The sequence below is a fragment of the Schistocerca gregaria genome, chromosome 1 (genome assembly GCF_023897955.1).
Source record: "Schistocerca gregaria isolate iqSchGreg1 chromosome 1, iqSchGreg1.2, whole genome shotgun sequence".
Taxonomy (NCBI): Eukaryota; Metazoa; Arthropoda; class Insecta; order Orthoptera; family Acrididae; genus Schistocerca; species Schistocerca gregaria.
Window position 1 is genome coordinate 674,950,874 of NC_064920.1, and position 6,522 is coordinate 674,957,395.

A 6,522-nucleotide genomic window follows, 5' to 3' on the forward strand; every position below is an offset into this window, starting at 1 on the left:
TTCCAGTCTTCAGGTACGGATCTTTCTGTGAGCGAACGGTTGTATGTAATTGTTACATATGGAGCTATTGTATCAGCATACTCTGAGAGGAACCTGACTGGTGTACATTCTGGACCGGAGGCCTTGCCTTACTTTATTAAGTGATTTAAGATGCTTTGTTACTCCAAGGATATCTACTTCTATGTTTCTCATTTTGGCAGTTTTTCTTGATTTGAATTCTGGAATATTTACTTAGTGTTCTTTGGTGAAGGTGTTTCGGAAAACCGTGTTTAATTACTGTGCTTTAGTGGCACTGTCATCAGTGACTTCACCGCTGGTATCGCGCAGTGAAGGTATTGATTGCGTCTTGCCACTGATGTGCTTTATGAATGACCAGAATCTCTTTGTGTTTACTGCCAGATTTCTAGACAGAATTTATTTGTGGAAATTATTAAAAGCATTTCGCACTGAAGTACGCGCAACATTACGAACTTGTGCAGAACTTTGCCAATCTTGGGAATTTTGCGCTCTTTTAAATTCGGCATGCTTTTTTCGTAGCTTCTGCAACAGTAATCTGACGCGTTTTGTGTATTGTGGAGGATCAGAACCGCCACTTATTAATTTATGTGGTATATACTCTCAACTGCTATCGACTATATCTTTGAAATTATTCCACATCTTTCCTATGCGTACATGATCAGATCGGAAGGAGTGAAGGCTGTGTCTCAACAAGGCGTTAAGAGCATTTTTATCAGGTTTTGTTAATAGATATACTTCGTGTTTCTTTTTGATCGTTGTAGGTGTTACAGTATTCAGCCTAGAAGCAACTGCCTTGTGATCGCTAATCGCTGTATTCGTCACGATACTCATTATTTGTCCAGGATTATTTGTTGCTAAGAGGTCAAGTATGCTTTCGCAACCATTTACGTTCGAGCGCGCTCATGAACTAATTGATCAAAATAATTTTCTGAGAAAGAATTCAGTACAATTTCGGATGACGTTTTATGCCTGCCACCGGCTTTAAACGTAGAATTTTTCCAGCATATCGACGGTAGATTGATGTCACCACCGACTATAATTGAATGAGTGTGATACCTATTTGAAATGTGACTCAAGTTTGTTTGTTCATCAACCATGTCTTCTGAGTCGGGGGTCGTTAAAACGATCCAATTAACAGTTTAGTCCGACTGTCAAGTATAACCTTCTGCTTTGTTACACCAGCACCACCCTAGTAGACTTCACAATCAGTGAGCAGGTGGGACAGCTTTCTGCCTGCCTTATTCTGATGTATGGAGGCAGAAAACCACTGATGCAGCTTGGTGAAAGCATCTGCTCAGGCACTAAGCCAAGCGTGGTTACCACACACTGGGCCCTGATGCTTACAACGTGGGCTCTGTACATGATGATAAGTGGTGCTCTTTAATAATACACTGGGGCAAACCCATGTGTATAATGACTGATCTGACCATGCAGTATCCGTTGTTGACTGCTGCTACATTGCAAACACCTTCATGCCAGCCATCGGCCCAACGTAGGACATCCAGTCTCATATACATCTAGCGGCTCCCTTCTGTAGCCAATGGACTGTGGGATGTGCCTATAAAGCTGATGCCACTGGGACCTGAACTAGCAGCTTCTAGCTGGGGCCCATTGGTAGCTGACATCAATTGACTCTTAGTCGCCTCCAAAGGTTCTTCGGTTGAGAGTCTATTCTGATGTGTCTCTTGGCAGGCCAGGGTGGCCGTGCGGTTCTAGGCACTACAGTCTGGAACCGCGTGACCGCTACGGTCGCAGGTTCGAATCCTGCCTTGGGCCTGGATGTGTGTGATGTCCTTAGGTTAGTTAGGTTTAAGTAGTTCTAAGTTCTAGTGGACTGATGACCTCAGAAGTTAAGTCCCATAGTGCTCAGAACCATTTGATGTGTTTCCTGTGTCTGAAGCACTGCGAGCAGTTTGTATATGAGTAGCTCCTTTACAGTAACAATTGCAGTATCTGTTATTCACTGCATTTTGACGTTTGGTTCTTATTCACCTAGTTCTACTCTACATTGTTATGTAGCAAGATTCCCTTGTCGGTATTAGCTGTTTCCCTAGTTTACCTTGCAAATGTAATCGTTAATCTAATTTAACCTAGTTGTTCCTGAGAGTAAAATCCAATTTAATAAGTTTTTTAATAAGTTTTAATTTTCAGTTAATGGCACTCGTACAAAAACTAAAACAGTAAGCATATTACCGAAAATTTTTCCAATGTTTTAAAAGTGTTAGTAATGCTACCGATGACTAGAATACTTATTGTTATAGTATAATTTATCTTTAGTTGTCAATTTCCTTTGTAAAACGGCTCTCAGTCTTCCAAAAATAAGGTACTGCAGTCTTATACAATCCTCATGACCTCTACTGGCATCTGCTAGTACTCGTGCTGTAGGTACATCCCACTGCCCTTGTCAGTTTCCGCTATGACTTACTAGCAGTTGTGTCTGCACATGATGCTATCATTTCTTCACTGCAGTCGAGGTAGCTGTTTTTCTAAGTATTATCAGTAGTTCAACACCGGCAAGTTGCTACCATACTATATTTACAGGACTCTCATGCCACAGTTTCGAGTTCTTCCACTTATCCGTCCTCTTTTTCGGGTCCAAATTAGGATGTCCCTCAGTGATGGCCCATAATTATCTAAGATTATTGATGGATCTTTCAGCATCCATTGCACTTAATTATGGGAGGACATGTGTCTTATAGAATGTTGTTCAATGGCTTGATGTAATCCATCTAAGTGAGTATTTTTCGGACTCCATCAGTACTAGTCACTATTAGCAGTTTTTTTACTTGACACCCTGTAATTCGTATGAATGGTGTAGATTTAATCTGAAGATGCGGTTCTTCATCGCTAGACCGGTTGTATCTTGATTCCGCAATAAACTAGTGTTATCAGTGACAAACGGAATCTACAATTTTTTAGAAGATTTTAACAGATTTTTTTTAAAGTTTTAATTATGTATATCTTAAGCTGTGGTTGCCACAGAGAAAACTTATATGTTCACAACCGATGGCTTCCGACATGATGAAACCAGGTTAGTGCCTCTCAAAATGTTGTAAGAATGGCACCTCTCCTCAGGTAGCCGCCATGCTTGCCATTGATGGACACCCGGGGTAGTGCAGAACTGCGATTCATTCCTGATCACAATGCGACGCTATTCATCAGCAATCCTGCTTCTCAGTGACGGCGGCGCTCCAAACACAGCCGTTTGTTTCGTGTTAACGGCATCCTGCACGTAGTACGGAGATTATCTAGATATTCTGCTGCTAGTCTCTGACCAATTGTGCGGGTTGACACACACAGTGCAGAACGTCCATTATCAATCTAGGACAGCAGACGCAGATATGAAAGGGTTAAGATGTGCTTGGAGCACAGTATGGCGATCCTCTGTTGTGGTGGTCGACTGGAACCTTGAAGACGAACTTTACAACTCACATGTTACCATGCAATCCATCATTGAGGCACCGTCACGCCCGAATGTTCCAAAAATCTGCACACTGCACAACTGGAACAGCTGGCCAAATGGAAACCCACAAGGATGCCACTTGCAAACTCTGCAGATGCTGGTATTGCAGCTCACACCATTACACGGCATCTTCGTACCCTTCACAGTGATCACGCAACGTCTGACGCTATTCACGCCTCTTATATACACACGAAGAGCACTGGTAACAACAGTAAACACGAACAACACTAATGCACTCTGGTGGGTGGCTCTACCTCTCACAGACAATAGCAGCTCAAATCTTCCGACCAAGTATTGTGGAACATCAATTTTTTTTTTTAATCTGTGTATGAGACATAGGCGATTCATAATCAAGCATAGCGTATGCAAGAAAAAAGTCCAGAGGTTAACTGCAACAAAATGCAATAGAGCAAGTCCTTATCTTTGGGTTCGCTCTATACATATCGTTTCTGACTTATATAGTGGGAACTGTCTGATACGAGCATTTTGTCATTCTCGACTTCGTAGTAAAACACAACTGCGTGAACGATCGTCGCAGTTTTAACCGCCACAGGGTTAGAAACAAATAACAACATGTCAGTGGAGATTATGTGCATATACTACGAATAAATACTGATATTGCACATTTTTCATTTTGATTACCATGTCAACAGAGACGTCTGTCGTACCAGTGTCCAACTTCCTTGTCCCATCCGCAAAGACGCTGCCGCCAGTCTGTCAAACATGTCGTCAACGAGCCAAGCATTTCCTCATTTTCTCATCTGTGGTAAATCGCCATCCGCCTTAACACGCCATAATAAGTCGGTAGCGTCATAGCACTGAAGCCAGCCAGCGTCAGTAAGCTCTCATTTGTGGAACTAAAACCCAGTACGTCTTTTAAATTTTTCTTTGCCTAAGGCTGACATTAACTTTAACTTATAATTTAAGAGAAATCTGTGTACATTTTTAATAGATAATTTTATTACCACTCGCAATTATGTGTCGGCCGTTTACGGCAGTGCCGAAGCACTCTTGTGTGGAACTACCTGCCAGTCTCACCATTCAGCTGAATACGGTGTACACGTCAGATTAAATGTATTTGCTATTGCGAATATGCACAACCATCAGCTGTAGACGGGTATGACGACAGTGAAAATCTGTGCCAGACCTGGAGTCGAACCTGGATTTCCCGCTTATTGTGAGCAGTCGCCTTGCCATTTGGCTATCAGTGCATGGCTCAGGAGCCACCCCCAGACTTCCATATGTCGTGAGCCATGTGTCGAGAGCATGTACTCATTCATTCTTTATGTACTGTATCTTCCCGTACAGGCGAGACATTTTACTTGAAAGTCGCTTGCCTGGTGTCGGCGCATACATGCGACGTTGCAGTTGAAAGTAGGCTGTTTAGGTTTTCTTATTGGTAACACCACGTAGCGCTCTGTATGAAAATCACTGGCTGTGCTGTGTGCAGTCAGTGGCTGGTTAGCATTGTTGTAATACTCGCCATTGTAGTGCTGGGCAGTAGGCTGTTAGCGGCGCGTAGCGTTGCGCAGTTGGAGGTGAGCCGCCAGCAATGGTGGATGTGGGGAGAGAGATGGCGGAGTTTTGAAATTTGTAACACTGATGTATATGTTATTTCTATTCTTTTGTAAAGCTTGTACTACTACAAATTTATCTGTATTGTTATGTTCTTTAATGATGTATTTTGTACCTTTGTTATTGTATTCTCATGTTATAATATTGTAATTGACACCAGTTAATCAAATTAAGTTACTTGTAAGTTACATTTCACTGCACACGTTTCTGTTGGTCATAGTATATGGACAATATGTGAGAAGTAGGGACTGATAGTGTTTGCACATGTGTTAATAATTCAGCAAGGGACTGGATAACAGCATTGCTGAAGAGCATCCTGAAGAGGGGCAGCAGCCTTTTCAGTAGTTGTAAGGGCAACAGTCTGGATGATTGACTGATCTGGCCTTGTAACGATAACGAAAACGGCCTTGCTGTGCTGGTACTGCGAACGGCTGAAATCAAGGGGAAACTACGGCCGTAATTTTTCCCGAGAGCATGCAGCTTTACTGTATGATTAAATGATGATGGAGTACTCTTGGGTAAAATATTCCGGAGGTAAAATAGTCCCCCATTCGGAGGTAAAATAGTCCCCCATTCGGATCCCTGGGACTACTCAAGAGGATGTCGTTATCAGGAGAAAGAAATCTGGCGTTCTACGGATCGGAGTGTGGAATGTCAGATCCGTTAATCGGGCAGGTAGGTTAGAAAATTTAAAAAGGGAAATGGACAGGTTAAAGTTAGATATAGTAGGAATTAGTGAAGTTCGGTGGCAGGAGGAACAAGACCTCTGGTCAGGTGACAACATGGTTATAAATACAAAATCAAATAGGGGTAATGCAGGAGTAGGTTTAATAATGAATAGGAAAATAGGAATGCGGGTAAGCTACTACAAACAGCATAGTGAACGCATTATTGTGGCCAAGATAGATACGAAGCCCACACCTACTACAGTAGTACAAGTGTATATGCCAACTAGCTCTGCAGATCACGAAGAAATTGAAGACATGTATGATGAAATAAAAGAAGTTATTCAGATAGTGAAGGGAGATGAAAATTTAATAGTCATCGGTGACTGGAATTCGCGTGTAGGAAAAGGGAGAGAAGGAAACGTAGTAGATGGATGTGGATTGGGGCTAAGAAATGAAAGAGGAAGCCGCCTGGTAGAATTTTGCGCAGAACACAACTTAATCGTAGCTAACACTTGGTTCAAGAATCACAAAAGAAGGCTGTATACATGGAAGAACCCTGAGGATACTAAAAGGTATCAGATAGATTATATAATGGTAAGGCAGAGATTTAGGAACCAGGTTTTAAATTGTAAGACATTTCTAGGGGCAGATGTGGACTCTGACCACAATCTATTGGTTATGATCTGTAGACTAAAACTGAAGAAACTGCAAAAAGGTGGGAATAAGGAGATGGGACCTGGATAAACGGAAAGAACCAGAGGTTGTACAGAGTTTCAGGAAGAGCATAAGGGAACAATT